The 17,275-nt window shown below is 41.3% G+C and overlaps 1 protein-coding gene across 3 annotated transcripts in view; it reads left to right on the top strand.

The window, feature by feature from the left end:
- Nucleotides 1-17,275, top strand: part of B4GALT4 (beta-1,4-galactosyltransferase 4) — an 87,046-nt gene that overhangs the window by 29,164 nt on the left and 40,607 nt on the right. The window contains exon 2 of one of the 3 annotated variants that reach the window (XM_051819009.2): nt 7,188-7,312. The gene's annotated coding sequence lies outside the window, so the exon portion shown is untranslated. Of the gene's footprint in view, nt 1-7,187; nt 7,317-16,238; nt 16,321-17,275 lie in introns of those variants that run through there. The other 2 variants (XM_051819008.2, XM_070072176.1) reach the window with 2 other exon arrangements.

Genomic DNA, 17,275 nt, shown 5'->3' with positions numbered 1-17,275 from the left:
TTCCCGAAAGTTTCTGATTTCTCTTTTGATTTCTTGAATGACCCAGTGTTCATTCAGGAGCATGTTGTTCAGTCTCCATGTGTTTGCATACTTTCTGGGGTTTCCTGAGTTGCTGATTTCCAGCTTCATTCCACTGTGGTCTGAGAAGCTGCATGGTATGATTCTAATTCTTTTAAATTTGCTGAGACTTGCTTTATGACCTAGTATGCGATCAATCCTAGAGAAGGTTCCATGCACTGCTGAGAAGAATGTAAAGTCTTTAGATGTAGGATTGAAAGTTCTGTAGATATCTGTTAGATCCATTTGGGCAATAGTGTCGATTAAATCTGCTGTTTCCTTGTTGATCTTCTGTCTGGATGATCTATCTATTTCTGAGAGCGGAGTATAGAAGTCCCCCAGTACTATTGTATTGGAATCTAAGTCTCCCTTTAAGTCCCTTAACATATCTTTTAAATAGACCAGTGCCCTGTAATTAGGTGCATATACATTGATAATTGTTATATCTTCCTGTTGAATTGAACCCTTAATCATTATATAGTGCCCCTCTTTGTCTCTCTTAACAGTTTTTGTATTAAAGTTTATTTTGTCTGATATTAATATGCCTTCACCTGCTTTTTTTTTGGTTTTTGTTGGCATGGAATATCTTTTCCAACCTTTCACTTTCAGACTGCATGCATCTTTGTTAGAGAGATGTGTTTCTTGTAGGCAACAAATAGTTGGGTGTTGTTCCTTAAGACAGTCAGCCAGTCTGTGTCTTTTAACTGGACAGTTCAGGCCATTCACGTTTAATGTGACTATTGATACACAGTGACTTTGCCCTGCCATTTTCCCGGAGATATTTTCTAGTATATGCTTTGAGCTTCCCATGCTCTTTTACTGGTAGGTGTTCTTCCTTTCCCTTCTTTCATATTGATGGCCGTGTTTCTGTGTTTCTGAGTGTAGCACATCTTTAAGTATCTTTTGCAGGGCCGGACGAGTGGCCACAAAGTCTTTCAATTTCTGTTTGCTATGAAAGGTCTTTATTTCACCTTCATTCACAAATGAGAGCTTAGCAGGATATAATATTCAGGGCTGGCAATTTTTCTCTCTTAGCACCTGTGCTATGTCTCGCCATTCCCTCCTAGCCTGTAGTGTTTCTGATGAGAAGTCTGCTGTGAGTCTGATTGGAGATCCTCTGAGAGTAATCTGACGTTTCTCCCTTGCACATTTTAGGATCTTTTCTTTATGTTTCACTGTGGTGAGTTTAATTACAACGTGTCGTGGTGAGGATCTCTTTTGGTCATGTTTACTGGGGGTTCTATGAGCTTCCTGTACTAGGATGTCTCTGTCCTTCTCCAGACCCGGAAAGTTCTCTGCTAGTATCTCACTAAAAAGGCCTTCTAATCCTTTCTCTCTCTCCATGCCTTCAGGAACTCCTAATAGTATCCTGTAGATTCCCAACAATATTTTTTAGATTTCTAATTTCCTCTTCTTTTCTTTGGTTTGACTGTATCCTTTCCTGTTCTCTGTCTTCTAAGTCTGATATTCTCTCTTCTGCTTCACCCATTCTGTTTTTAAGGCTCTCTAATGTGTTTGTCATTTGATCTATTGAGCTCTTCATTTCATTTTGATTTCTCTTCACTATCACACTTTCCTGCTCTACTAGTTTCTGCGTTTCATTTTGATTCTTCCTTAAAATTTCATTTTCACGAGAGAGATTCTCAATCCTGTCCGATAAGGATTTCTGTAGTTCAAGGATTTGCTTTTGAAAACTTCTAAATGTTCTTATCATAAATTTTTTGAAATCCGTATCTTGCATTTCTTCTATCTCATCATCTTCATAATCTCGGTGTTTTGTTTATTTGGAGGCATCATAATGTCATCGTTGATCTTGTTCCCTCGATATCTGTGTTTATTGCTTGGCATGGTTAATTCTGTTTCCCTCACTGTGAGTTTTTTTTTTTTATTATTATTATACTATATCCGTGTTAAGTGTACTGCCTGCTGATGGAGGAGCCTTGAAGGCTTGAGATGGGTGTGGCCTGAGAGCTCTGCTTGGTTCTTCAGGGTTACAGGTGTGCAAAGGTGACACCCTCAGGTTATGCGTGGTAAATCTCTCTTTATTTATTTATTTGTTCATTTATTTATTTTATTTTATTTTTTGTTCAGGAGGTAAGTAATACTGCAAGGCTGAGCAGAATGGATGGTATTTAGCTTTGCTGGCTTCTACCCAAAGAGTCCTGCGGACTCCCACTGGGTTGCCTAGGCTACTGAATTGTAGTCTTAACTCTCCCCTTTTATTATGTATATCCCAGCTCTTTGTCTCTTGCTTGTCTTTGCAAGGTTGGCGGAGAGTGGAACTTGTCTGTACCAGTATGCCCCCACCTTTTTTTTTTTTTTTAAATTTATTTATTTATTTATTTTCCTTCTCTCCTGTAGTCTGTTGGACTTTCCCGCTTCAAAACCCGCGTCCCTCTAAAACTCTGTCCACCGTTTCCCCGCCAATGTCTCCGGTTACTAAGCTCACCTCCGCTTCCAGCGCTGATGTGTGGACTGGGAGCCCTGAGCGTCTCTCCTCTCCCCGCTGGTTTCTTTGTCACATAGACTCCCCTTCCTGCACTGGTGCTCAGACTCTCCATTTTGTTATTTGTTTTCTATTGGCTCCATCCTGTGTTTGTTCCTCTTTATCTATTTTTCTATCTTCTTTTGGATTAATCAAATTTTTAGATTTCATTTTACCTCTTTTGTTGCCATAATAATTATAATTACTTATTTAATTTTAAGTGCTTGCTTAAGAGTTTATGGTGTGTATATTTAACTACCATAGTATACCTTAAAGTGATATTATACCTATATATAAGAACCTTCCCACATGTATAAGAACCTTATAGTAGTATACTTGTATTCCTGTCCTTCTGACCTATGTTACTGTTGTCATGCACCTTGCTTTTAATTAATTTAATTAATTTATTTAATTTATTCAATTTGGGCCTTTCTTTATACCTTCCATGTCCCTTACTTTTTGACTATATGAAGTACAGTTATAGTAACTGTCTTAATGTCCTTTGTTAATTCTTAGACTATGTCAATTTGGAGTTGTTGCCAATTGCTTGTTATCCTCACTATTGATTATGCTTTCTTGCCTCTTTATACTATCTTTGGATCCAGACATTGTGAATTGTACCTTGTTTGACATTGGGATATTTTTGCATTTCTATAAACTTTTTTGAGCTTTGTTCTAAGAAATACTTAGTTACCTGGATACAACTCAATACTTTGAGATCTTGTTTTTATAATGTTAGGAAGGTCTGGAACAGTGCTTTGTGTAGAACTCATTCTTTTCCACCACTGTGGCAAAATCATCTCTAGTATTCCACCCAGTGCCTTGTGAATTATGAGTTTTTCCATTCTGGTTTATGGAAGCAGGCACTATTCCCAGTCCGGTGTGAGTGATAGGAATTGTTCCCTCTAATCCTTACAGATGTTTTCTTCCTTACACGCATGTGCTGATCATGAATACTTGAGGGGAACTCTGCAGATCGTCCAGGCTTCTGTCGGTGTGCATCTGTCTTCCCTCTGGTATTCTGTCCTGTGAACTGTAGCTGCCCTTGTCTCTTGGGCTCTAGGGTCTGTCTCCTCAAGGCAGGGAGTCTGTCTAGGTCTGTCTCAGATTTTCCTCTCTCTGCTATGGCTTGGAAACTCCTTCAAGGTAATACTCAGGGCTCGCCTTTTTTTATTTCCAGTCTCAGAGATCACTGTCTTTTGTTGTCTGATACTGAGTGGCTTGGACAGTTTTATACATTTTGTCTATTTTTTAGATGCTTTGCATGGGATGGTTAATCCAGTTCCTGTTAATTCATCATGGCTGGAAGAGGAAATACAGTCATTACCTTTTCATCTTTGAGATTTAGTTCTTTGTTTTTATTTCAACTTCTTATTTTGAAAAATTTGAATCCTTTGAAAATTATAAAAGTTACTCAGTGAACACCTGTATATACTTCATCTAGATTCATGAATTGTTAATATTTTGCTGTATTTTATGCTCTGTCTTACACACACACACACACACACACACACACACTCACACACATTAGCTGAACTATTCTAGAGTGAGTTACAGACATTATGACAGTTGATCATTAAATAACCTTTAAGAACAAAGTCATTTTTGTATATAACCATAATACAATGGTCACATTTAGGAAATTAGAATGTTATCTAATGTATTAGTGGTTTGAATGGAACTCTTTGACCTTCTCTATCAACCTAGCTGGTAGCTTCTGTCCCCAGCAAAAAACAAGAGCCCCAGTGGGGGATTTACCTACAAGGGTCACTTTGGGGTGGCCCCACTTCCAGGGTGGTTTATGGCACAGCTTCAAAGACACAAATGCTATGTGAAAGTTTAAGAATTTTTCATACCCACAGACCCTGAAAGTGCACTGGCTGGAGTCTGTATGAATGGAAATCAGAGTGTAGGAAAGGACAGAGACAGAGCGACCCTTGGGTCAATGCCTTTACTGGGACTAGGGCATTATCCAAATAGGTTTCCCCTGGAGAGTTTCTATCAATGAGTTTAAGATAAGCAGGCAGGAGTTGCAGGAGATTACACAGTGATTGAGAGATAGTCACTATTGTGTACCTATCCAGTGCATGCCAAGTGTGACAGGAGGTGCAGATGAATCGCTTGTAGCTAATTGTCCCCTTATGAAGTGGAGAGAGCAGTCACATAAGGCAGATACATGCATTGGCTGCAGTCAGGAGCTGGGAGGAGGTGCAGAACTGGAAACTATGTCGAGGGTGACAGAGCCTTGCCTCTGCTGTGGGAAAGCCCAACTTATACTTAGAATGAATCTTGAAGCAACAAAAGATTATATGCATTCACTATAATGGTCCGCTTTGATTATCTGTTGCTGTGTAGCAAATGATTCCAAACCTTGGAGACTTAAAAGAGTAATGTGCTATTCCTGTAACTCATGGTTCTGTGGAATTCTGATATGGCACAGTGGGGAAGGCTCATCATCCCTGTTCCGTGATATCTGGAGACTAAACTGGGGTGACTCTAAGTGGCTGTGGTTGGAATGGGTGGGGGTGGCTGGACATGTCTCTTTCTTCTACATGGCTTCTCCACATAGCTATGTTGGGCTTCCCCACAGCATGGCAGACTGAGAATAGTCCGATGGCTCAAGGTTCCAAGTATGGGGGAGATTCTAGAGATAATTGATGATACGAATTGACACTACCTGTGAGGTGATGCTCTGAGGATGATACATCACATTTATCATATCCCTGCCCAAAATGCATAATTGGAATTTAATCAAGAGAAACAATCATAGAAGTCCAAATTAAAGAACATCCTATGAAACAACTGGCTTATCAATTTCAAAAAGGTCAATGTCAGGGCTGGCATTGTGGCATAGCTGTTAAAGCAGCTGTCTGCAATGCCAGGATCCCAAATGGGCACTGGTTTGTGCCCTGGCTCCTCCTCCTCCTCCTCCTCCTCTTCCTCCTCCTCCTCCTCTTCTTCTTCTTTTTTGAAAAATTTAGTTATTTATTTGAAAGGCAGTTACAGAGAGGAAGAGAGAGAGAGAGAGAGAGAGAGAGAGAAAGTCTTCCATCCACTGGTTCACTCCCCAGATGGCTGCAACAGCCGGAGCTGCACTGATCCAAAGCCAGGAGCCTGGAGTTTCTTCCGGGTCTCCCATGTGGGTGCAAGGATAAGAGAGCTGGATCAGAAGTGGAGCAGCTGGGACTAGAACCAGCTCCCACATGGGATGCCAGCACCGCAGGTGGCGGCTTCACCCTTTATGCCATAGCCCTGGCTCCTGGCTGCTCTACTTCAAGCCCAACACCCTGCTAATGTGCCTGGGAAAGCAGCAGAAGATGGCCCAAGTTTTTGGGTCCTTGCCACTCACATGGGAGATCCCAGTGAAGCTCCTGGCTCAGCCTGGCTGAGCCCTGGCCTTATGGGCTACCTGGGGCATGAAGCACCAGATAGCAGATTTTGTACCCTCCCTTCCCCCTCCACCCCGTAACTCTGACTTTCAAATAAATGATTTTTAAAAATTATGACAAAAAGGTCATTTTCATGAAAGCCAAGGAAAGATGACTGACTGCTTTCAGATTGAAGGAGACTGTGCTAGGGTGCTTGGGTTGTTATGACCAAGTGCCACATACTTGGTAGCTATGCCATTTCTGATCACACCCTGTGAGAGACAATTTCTGCCCTATCTTCCCAATATACTCTATTTGGCAAAGCAGACACAGTCCAGCCCATATTTAAAGGGAAGGGGGAGATGAGAGGGAAGTCAAAGAATTTGAGTTTCTTTAATCTACCACACTATATATATTCATTTCCATTTGTCTCAGTAATACTTTGTAACTTCTTTCTAGTCCAGGGCCACACATTGAATTTAGATGCCAAATCTTCTTAGTCTCTTTTAATCTGGAACTGCTTTTCACCTTTCCATGTGTTTTGAGACATTGACGTTTTTGAAGCATACAAGCTATTTGTTTCATAGAATGTTTCTTGATTTGGGCTTGTCTGTGCCCTCTTGATTGAATTCCAGCCATGCATTTTTGGTAGGAATACAATAAAAATAATATTATGTATTCAAATCATATTAGCTCCTATGTGATATCAAGTTCTACCACTGGTGGATTAGTTTTAGTGCTTTGTTAAAGTGGTATCTGCCAGTTTTCTCAGTGTAAAGGTACACTTTCCCCTTCATAATTGATGAGTAGTTTCTGTGTATATTTTTGTTCTTTTCTTTATAATTTTCAAATAAAACTCTTTATTCCAATATCTGTTGTCTGTTAAATTTATTCTGAAGCTGATTCCATACTTTGAGTCCCTATATAGCAGACCAGGACTGAACTTAGCACATAAACAAACTGCAACTTAACTTAGGAGGATATATTTTATATCAGGTATCTGGGCCTCAGCCAATCACAAAAAACTGTCAGCCAATCACAAGCTGCCCACTGATCAGACCATGTACAAATAAGGCATATTCCTAGTTGTAACCAATAAAACTTCTTCTGTAATTTACTTCCATGCTCTGTCTATAAATATTCACTGCCTACCTTGAAGAGTGGAGCTCTCTGGGACCTCTTCTTGGTTTTGAGAGATGCCTGCCTCACTCATGAATTGTTCCTTGTTCCAATAAGCTGCTATATTCAACTTGTTGAAAATTTTTCTATTTTAACAGATTTGGTGTCATAGTGACATATGAAGAAGACCCTCTGACTACCTCCAGGAGCAACAAGCGAACAAGTCTAAGTACTCTTCTGAGCCTCTTGTGCCCATGATTAGTAGATACATTGAGGAATTGCTGTGAGTAAGTCCCTTTCAGAAGAAAGTTCCAATTCCCCAGATTGGGTTTGGAAGTCAGACTGGGTCCAACTTTAGATTAGATTCAAGAGAAACTGGACTGAATTCAATAAAAGACCCATGGTTGGTGAGGGCACCAGAAGGTGGGGAATAATGAATGCGTCTGAATCTAAGGAGTCTGGGATTCCTCCATCTCCAAACCTGTGCTTTTCTAGAGAAATGAGTGAATCTTGCCAAAAATAATGTAGAATTTTGCTGGCCGCAGTGGGAAAATTTCCACCTAGATAAACTTATGAGATTCTCCACCTGCAAAGTGCAACAGGAAAAAAAAAGAATCTGAAATTCCTCAGAAATAATGGAATGTATTTTTGATTGTCATACAAAAACTCCTAAAAGACTAAATGAAATAAAAATCTCTCTTAAAAAAATGCCTTTCTATTATAATTTTTAGCAAAAGTAAATGAAAAGAAGCTAATTGATGAGAAAAAAAAATTGTACATTTTTGGCTTAATTCTGTACTTTCTCTCTACCTTTCCACTTATTCTCCTTGATGTACTCTGAATTTACTTACCTTTTTACTTGGTTAACCACCCAAAGACAACTGAAATCTGGACGAAGTTTATGAGGCCATAAACTTAAGTTCTCTGATCAGCTAGATCTGCTTCTTTAGCCACCTTTATGCTTTGTCCAACATCTTGAGTTATGAGTAATATTTTAAGAATAATTTTGATTTATATTTTATGTTCCACAAGAGTTTTATGTGTTTTTATGAGCATATAATGATTGTATGTATCTAAATGGTACAGTGTGATATTTATACTGCACGTACTGATCAAATCATGGCAATTATTTTCATCTTCTAAACATTTCTTTCTTTCTAAAAAAGGATTTATTTTATTTATTTGAAAGACAGAGTTACACTGAGAGGTGGAGCCAGAGAGAGAGGTCTTCCATCCACTTGTTCACTCCCCAAATGACCACAATGGCCAGAGCTGAGCTGATCTGAAGCCAGGAGCTTTTTCCAGGTCTGGGGCCATCTTCCACTGCTTTCCCAGGCCACAGCAGAGAGCTAGATTGGGAGTGGAGCATCTGAGAGATAGATCGGAAGTGGAGCAGCTGGGACTCGAACTGGTGCCCATCTGGGATGCTGGGGCTGCAGGATGGGGCTTTAAGCTGCTGCACCACAGCGCAGGCCCCCTAAATATTTCTTTTTGTTTGGAGACTTTGACCTCATCTCCTTTAGTTCTCCTTTAGTTCTTCATAAAATAAACAGGTTATTGGGACCTATTGGCGCTCACTTTGCTGTGGAATACCAGGACTCCTTCCTTCTACCTAATTATGTTTTGGTACTCATTATCCAACCCCCTTCTGTCCACCCCTCCCCACCAACCTTCCAATCTCAAGTGATCACCAAATCACTCTCATGTCAGCTTTTGTTTTTTTTGGAGGAAGCTTTCATATATATGAGAGAACATGCAGCATTTGCCTTTTTTTACAGCTGAAAAACATTCCATTGTATGTTTACCTTTTAATTGGGTAATCTTGTCCATGTACATAGAAGGTTATTATTGATAAGTATGGACATAGTTCCATCATTGAACATTTTTATCTTTTTAAGGGGCCGGTGCTGTGGCGCAGTGGGTTAACGCCCTGGCCTGAAGCGCTGGCATCCCATATGGATGCCGGTTCAAGACCTGGCTGCCCCATTTCCGATCCAGCTCTCTGTTATGGCCTGGGAAAGCAGTAGAAGATGGCCCAATTCCTTGGGCCCCTGCACTCATGGAGAGACCTGGAAGAAGCTCCTGGCTCTTGGCTTCGGATCGACGCAGCTCTGATTGTTGCGGCCATCTGGGGAGTGAACCATCGGATGGAAGACCTCTCTCTCTCTCTGCCTCTCCTCTCTGTGTGTAACTCTGACTTTCAAATAAATAAATAAATCTTTTAAAAAATTTATCTATTTAAAAGTCAGAGCTATACAGAGAGAGAAGGAGAGGCAGAGAGAGAGGTTTTCCATCAGCCAGTTCACTCCCAATTGGCCACAACTGCCGGAGCTGCGCTGATCCAAAGCCAGGAGCCAGGAGCTTCTTCCAGGTCTCCCATGTGGGTGCAGGGGCCCAAGGACTTGGGCCATCTTCCACTGCTTTCCCAGACCATAGCAGAGAGCTGGATGGGAAGTGGAGCAACCGGGACTCGAACTGGCACCCACATGGGATGCTGGTGCTGCAGGCGGCGTCTTTTCCCGCTATGCCACAGTGCCGGCCCCCTTATTTCTTGTTTATGTGTCTTCTTTTCTTGTGGATTTTATACTTTCACATGTTTCCTGGTGGTTCTGGATGTAGGGCTCCATTAAGTGTCTTTTGTAAAGCTGGTCTGATGTTGATGAAGCCTCTCAGTTTTTGCTTATTGTGGAAAGTTTTTATTCTTTGTGCATGAAAGATACCTTTGCTGGGTATTGTGTTCTTGGTTGGCAGGTTTAGTCCTTTCCCACCCAGAACTGGGAATGTGTTATTCCATTTCCTTGTGGCCTATGAAGTTTCTTTCTGAGAAATCTGCTGTTAGTCTAATTGGTCTTCCCTGAAATGCAACGTGGCACTTTTCTCTTGCAGTTTTTAAAATTCTGTCATTGAGATGTACTTTTGGCAATTTGACTATAAAATATGGTGGTGAAGATTTTTTCTGGTCATGGCTGCTTGGGGTCATGTTGTTATAGAAATAGACAGATTTTGGTGCCCATTTCTCCCAGTCCTATTCTGCAATGCTTTTTTTTTTTTTTTTAATGCTGGACTTAGAAGTCTTTTTAAATTGTCATATTAAAAAAATACAACCAGACCCACTGTTAAAGCATCCGATGGAGAAACTTAAAGAAAGGAATGGGGGACTATAATAAGAGGCATTTGAGTCTGGAGCATCAAGGAGAACCCTGGCAAAAGAGTGTTCTAATAGCAGCACATTTTAGCATGAAGGCTGTAAAACAGGCTTCTGCTTGCATGTTCGTGTGTGGTATTTTTTTCTACTCCAGATGGTATTGTTGAATTTAATTTGTAAAGAATTCTATTTAATTGGCTTAAGTATCAATAAGAGCTTATGTAAATAAGTATTCCTGAGCATAGAAACTAACCCAGATGTTTAAGACTGTAGAACTATGTATGAGTTCAACTTAAAAACAAATGCCCAAATGGAAATCCCCATTACTCCATGTATACCAATCATATAAATAAAACAAACAAAAAATCATATTTAACTGTTAGACTTTTGTTTTTATAATGGTCGATCTAACATGCTCATCCTGAAGAAATAGCTGACAAGGAAAACCTTAATGTTGGCCACTTTTGTTTGTTTAAAAATAGCTTCCCAAATCTTTTTGATAACTTGTGCCTATGGAGCTTTGCTAGGTTGAGTTAAGTAAATGATATTTGTTAAGTATCTAGATAATTTTCAAATAAGATAAAATGCTGAAAATTAGTTGCTGAATATAAGGTTTTATATATATATATATATATATATATATGTTCTTGGTACCTTTTTTAGATATATGTTAGCATTTTGATTTTTTAAAAAAGAGATTCATTTTATTTATTTGAAAAGCAGAGTTACAGAGAGAGAGAGAGATGGAGAGAGAGAGAGAGAGAATTTTCCATCTGCTAGTTCACTCCCCAAATGGCCACAACTGAAGGGGTTGTGGGCCAGACTGAAGTCAGGAGCCAAGAGCTTCTTTGGATCTCCCACATGGGTTCAGGGGCCCAAGGACTTGAGCCATCCTCTGCTGCTTTTCCCAGGCCATTAGCAGGGAGCCTGATCAGAAGTAGAGCAGCCAGGACTCAAACTAGAGCCCATATAGGATGAAACCACTGCAGGTTGTGGCTTTACCTGTATGCTACAATGCCGGTCCTACATTTTGATTATTTAAAAAATTATTCATTTTCATTTTATTTGAAAGGAAGAAAGAAAGAGAGAGCTCTTTCATTCACTGGTTCTCTCCCCTAAACGTTCTAAACAGCCAAGACTGGGCCAAGCCAAAACAGGAACCAGGAACTCCTTCTGGGTCTCCCACATGGGTGAGATGCAAGTAACTTGAGCCGTCAGTTACTACCCTCTAGGATGTGCATTCAACCAGAAGTTGAGTCAGAAGTGGAGGAGCTGGGACTTGAACCAGGTACTCCCTCATATAATGTGAGTGTCCCAAGGGGTGACCTAACTACTGCTCTAAATACCTACCTCTGACATCTTGTTTTCATATGATAGAGAGAACTTGAATATATTTGGGTCTGTTAATAAATGTGGAAAACTACTAGGATCCAGAAGCACATATTCTAGAAATTATGACATGGTGTTAATCTTCATTATGTGTGTTTAGAATTGTTTGGGATTAAAATTTTGGTTAGTATATGTAATGAAAACTACCATAAATAATAAAGAAAATAACTGTGTATGCAAATATACTAGGAAAAAAGATGTATTTTTGTTAAGAAAGTTCTAAGGCATGAAAATATGTTTTCTATTAAGGAAAAGGGAGTATTTAATTCTGTACTGAACTGATGTGCAGAAGCAGAATGAGAAAAAGAAAAATGTACAGAAAGAAGCTGACTTAAAATATGCTGCAAAAGTGTTATAGAAGGGGAATCTTGTGTGGGCAAAGCTAGCTGACATTGGATGGAAATTTTTTTAAGGTTTTAAAAATAAACTTTATTGTTAATAGCATACACTGATAAAAGTTAGAATGTGGTCTTCTGTGTTAAAATAACAATTTTTTCCCCCTGGAATATTTGTCTGAGAATGTGAATGATTTTTTTTAACCTGTTAAATAATTAGCCTCAGGAACAAAGATTTGTGGGCTTAAAATACATTTATCTGTTTGAGAGAGAGAAAGACAGATACACTGCACTCGCTGATTCACTCCCTGCACCAGCCAGGTCTGGACCATGCTGAATCTGGAAGCTGGGAACTCCATCTGGCTTTCCAACATGGGTGGCAGGAGCCCAAGCACTTGAGCCATCATCTGCTGCTCCCCAGGATGCATTAGTAGGAACCTGGATCTGAAGTGGAATAACCAGGACTTAAACCAGCACTCTGATATATGACACAGACATCCCAAATGGCAGCTTAACCCACTACACCACAGTGCCAGTCCCAGTGAAGTTGTCTAAGATATTTTATCATTTTAGTGTTGTTTCATAGTGATCTGTGATCATGATTGGGTGTTTTAAACTTTTTGCTATTTTACTAATTTCTCAGAAATAAAATTCTAAATTATTCTTTTTGACCTTCAGCTAATTTTGGGACATTCCAAAGGACCTCTTGATGATCTCAAAGGATTTGTCTGTCTGTATTAAAAGAGAGGGCCGGCGCCATGGCGCAGTGGGTTAATCCTCTGCCTGTGGCGCCAGCATCCCATATGGGCACCATTTCTAGTCCTGGCTGCTCCACTTCTAATCCAGCTCTCTGCTGTAATCTGGGAAAGCTGTAGAAGATGACCCAAGTCCTTGGACCCCTGCACCTACATGGGAGACCAGGAAGAGGCCGGATCGGCACGGCTCCGGCCATTGAGGTCATTTGGGGAGTGAACCAACAGAAGGAAGACCTTTCTCTCTGTCTCTCTCTCTGTCTGTAACTCTACTTCCAAAAAAAAAAAATAATAATAAAAAAAGAGAGAGAATGAGAGACATATGATATTAAACTAAGTATGCTTATTTTGCATATTAAATTGTATAGGAAGCATTGTCAAATAATGGGTGATGCTAAACCTTCTTTGAATTACATTTGTACCAGACTAGTGTCTGCTAATACTAACTGATAGAATTAAAAAGGAGAAAACGATCCAACATGGGAAGCGGGATACACAGCAGACTCATAGAATGGCAAATGCCCTAAACAGCACTGTGGCCTCAGAATCAGCCCTTAAGGCATTTGGATCTGGCTAAAAAGCCCATGAGAGTATTTTAGGTGTGGAAAGCCAAGACACTGTGGGGAAAAAAAGACGACCTAAATGAAAGATCTCTGTGAGTGAGATCCCAGTGGAAAGAAAGGGTCATCAAAGAAGGAGGTACCTTTCTCTGAAGGGAGGAGAGAACTTCCACTTTGACTATGGCCTTGTCTAAATAAGATTGGAGTTGGCAAACTCAGAAGGCTTCCATAACCTTGGCAGCTCATGACAAGAGCCTGGGGTGATTACTGACATCATAAATAAGAGTGTCAATTGTGAAATCAGGAGTCACTGTGCACTTACTCCCCATGTAGAATCTGTCCTTAATGTGTTGTACTATGTGAATTAACGGTATAACTAGGACTCAAACAGTACTTTACACTTTGTGTTTCTGTGTGGGTGCAAACTGTTGAAATCTTTACTTAGTATATACTAAATTGATCTTCTGTATATAAAGATGATTGAAAATGAATCTTGATGTGAATGGGCTGGGAGAGGGAGTGGGAGATGGGATGGTTGCAGGTGGGAGGGTGGTTATGGGGGGAAAATCTACTATAATCCAAAAGTTGTACTTTGAAAATTTACATTTATTAAATAAAAAAAGAATTACATTTGTACACATCCGTTCCAGAAGTTGTATGAAATCTGAGAGTGTTGGTATAATATTATCAGTTATAATGTTATTTATTATTTAAAAATGTAGAATACCATAGAAATAATCAAATTTCCTTGTCAATTGTAACATTATTATAATATACTCTCTTCAGATCTTTAACCATAGCCACTTTAAGTCTTTTCATTTATAGAAAGTTGTTTTACTCCAGTGCTTTTGGAAGCAACTGTAAACCCATAATGTTTAATCTGAGGGGCATGTTGGAAAAGACACTGACAAGTACAGGTTTCAGAGAACTTGAAGATCAAACCATTGGGCTGGGAGTTCTTAGGCAGAATTCTGACTCACTAACTCATTACTTTATAAAACTGCTAACCCAATATTAAACAGGATAAGAATTAACTGAGTACCAAGGAAATGCTGGGGCAAATTTTCATACTAAACCAGTCCCACGGTTTGGATATGGTCTGGGTATGTCCCTCAGAGCTTCCTGTGCTGGACGCTTGGGCCCCAGTGTAATGACATAGAGGTGGCGGGGGCCTTTAAGGGACATTAGATTGAGGGGAGCCATTCTTGCAAAGGACTGCTGCAGTTCTCCAGGACCAGTGAGCTCCTGTGAGAACAGTTTGTTATGAAAGAGTGAACCCGGCGCCTTCCACGGACTCTCGTTTCTTCTCTCACCATGTGAGCGAGCACTTCCACACGCACCCTTCGTGCCTCTTGCACATGCCACTGCCATGATGCTGATACACAGCCACCGCACTCTCACCAGAGGCTGCCGGATGTGGCTGCTTGACCTCCAACTGTGCCCAGCCTAGGGTATTTTTCTGTTTTGAGAGGCACTCAAACACACACATACACACAGGTACGTAGAGAATGGCAGATCTCATCCACTGGTTCACTTCCCAAATGCCTTTATACTGGGCTGGGCCAGGCTGATGTTGGGAACCAGGAACTCAATCTAAGTCTCCCATGTAGGTGCCAGGAACCCAGTTATTGAAGCCACCACTTCTGCCTCCCAGGGTTCATATAAACAGGAAGCTGGAACCAGGTGCCTGCGTCAGAAGTTGAACCCAGGCCCTCTAATATGGCACATGGGCATTCTAACTGGAATCTTTGGGCCCTGCATCCGTGTTGGAGACCTGGAAAAAACTGCTGGCTCCTGGCTTCAGATTGGTGCAGCTCTGGCCATTGCAGCAAACGGGGGAGTGAACCAGCAGATGGAAGACCTTTCTCTCTGTCTCTGCCCCTTGCCTCTCTGTAACTCTTCCTTTCAAATGAATAAATAAATCTTTTAAAAAAATGTAAACTCATTGTTAAGCATGAACTCAGAAAGCTTGGATGGTAACGTGGTCCTTCCTGAGTAACTCACCATGAGTAGTTAAAAAAATAGTTACTAGGAAACACTCTTCTCATAATAGAATGTCATGTATCTCTTATTCTTAAACTGTGCTGTGACTAAATACTACAAGTCTTTAAGGCATTATATCAAAGTGTGTTTTCACCACTAAAAGAAGCCTTTCTTGATCATTTGAGGACTAGGAAACCTTTCACAATCTAGGACCAGGAGATTGGGTCTTCTGAAAATGACATCCAAGAAAAAATTGCCCTTGAACCTCATTTAAAGGGACTGTACCAAGTTTTGCTCGCTGCTACTCTGCAGCAAAATTTCAGGACCTTGAGCCTTGGGTCCATATCTCAATCCTCATGCGATGGAACAGTATTTTGCTCCCCAAATTCATGCAGACATTTAAATCCTGAGGTCTTATGTTAATGGTTAGTGGAGTGATGGGTGAAGGGTGGAAACCATTCTAACGAAGGCACCGGCAAGGTAGTGGGAGGTGTTTTGGTCATTGGGGCTTGCCCTTGGAAGGTAGTGCTTCCTGGCTCGTCCTTGCTCTTCTGCGCATGCTCTGCCGCTACCAGCCTCCACCAGACGGGAGACAAAGGGGGCTGCCTGATGTTGGACTGTGAGGCTCTGAGACTATATATATATATATATATATATTTTTTTTTTTTTTGACAGGCAGAGTGGACAGTGAGAGGGAGAGACAGAGAGAAAGGTCTTCCTTTGCCGTTGGTTCACCCTCCAGTGGCCGCCGCGGCCAGCACGCTGCGGCCATTGCACCACGCTGATCCGATGGCAGGAGCCAGGTACTTACCCTGGTCTCCCATGGGGTGCAGGGCCCAAGCACCTGGGCCATCCTCCACTGCACTCCCTGGCCACAGCAGAGAGCTGGCCTGGAAGAGGGGCAACCGGGACAGAATCCTTTGCCCCGACCGGGACTAGAACCCGGTGTGCCAGCGCCACAAGGCGGAGGATTAGCCTAGTGAGCTGTGGCGCCGGCCTGAGACTATATGTTAACATAAACCTGTTTCCCTCCTAAACAGCTTCTCTCATGATTTCAGTGAAAGTAATGAAAATCTGAGTACTACACCTTCCATCTCTTGGAACTATTCACCTGTGGAAGACCTGAGGTAAAGCTGACTTCCTTAGAAGCATCCTGGGTGTGGGCAGCTTTCCCGGGATCATGGATTAAGACTTCTCTCCTGCGTCACCATGATAACCGACCCCCCCCCCCCCCAATTTCCTGCTATCCTAATCCTTTCCCTTTCCTTACAGGAAAAACCCATGGGACCACGATCTGTGGGTGGTTTTAGCTAAGGCTAATGCTCTGGCACCAAAGCTAGAGCAACTGCCAGGTTTGTGAGCAAAAGCCAACAAACAAAACAACCGAAAAACAAGAAAAGCAAAGCCCAGGAACCAGTTCCAGTCCTGCCAGTGCCACTGCGTGTTCTCAAAAGAGAATGACTGTGCGTGCAGCTGTCCTTGTTCTCACAGACATCACTGCTACTTGCTTTCCTGCATTCACTGAAGGAAGTGCACTAATCATCGCACTTAATAACCTGATTGCTACCAACTGTAGAAAACCTAGCTGAGTGTTTGCAAAAGGTCTGCTATGCTTCTAGGCATCATGTACTTAAGACCTGAGGACTATCTATGTAGTACAATCACTGGTATATCGGTAGATTAAACCTCGAATGTTCTTCCCCACTACATGTCTTTATACATTCTTGCAGCATGCTATGAAGGGACCAGAAAATCCAACAAAATTCTGTTTCCTACTGAGCCTTGTTCAGGAGCCCTGCTGATGAATGGACTAATTGAATCCACCCATACAAAAACGCCAGTAGGTGGCTCTGTTTTTCAGCTTCCTGAGAGCTGTGTTGGACCTTTGGAAATTTGCTTACTGTGTCCTGCCTCTTCAGAGGCTGAATCTTGCTATTTGGCCAGACTTACTCTTGTCTTCTGAATGAGTCCCCACAGTGCCTCCCAGAGGTCAAAATGGTCAACAACCAAAATTGGCACAAACCTTGAAAGGGACAAAAATAAGCTAGTTTCTACTGGGGAAGATTCCGCTGGGGTTCCTGG

Source organism: Oryctolagus cuniculus, chromosome 4, assembly GCF_964237555.1.
Source record: "Oryctolagus cuniculus chromosome 4, mOryCun1.1, whole genome shotgun sequence".
NCBI lineage: Eukaryota > Metazoa > Chordata > Mammalia > Lagomorpha > Leporidae > Oryctolagus > Oryctolagus cuniculus.
The sequence above is the reverse complement of the archived record's forward strand: the minus strand, read 5'-3'. Positions and strand labels throughout refer to the sequence as shown.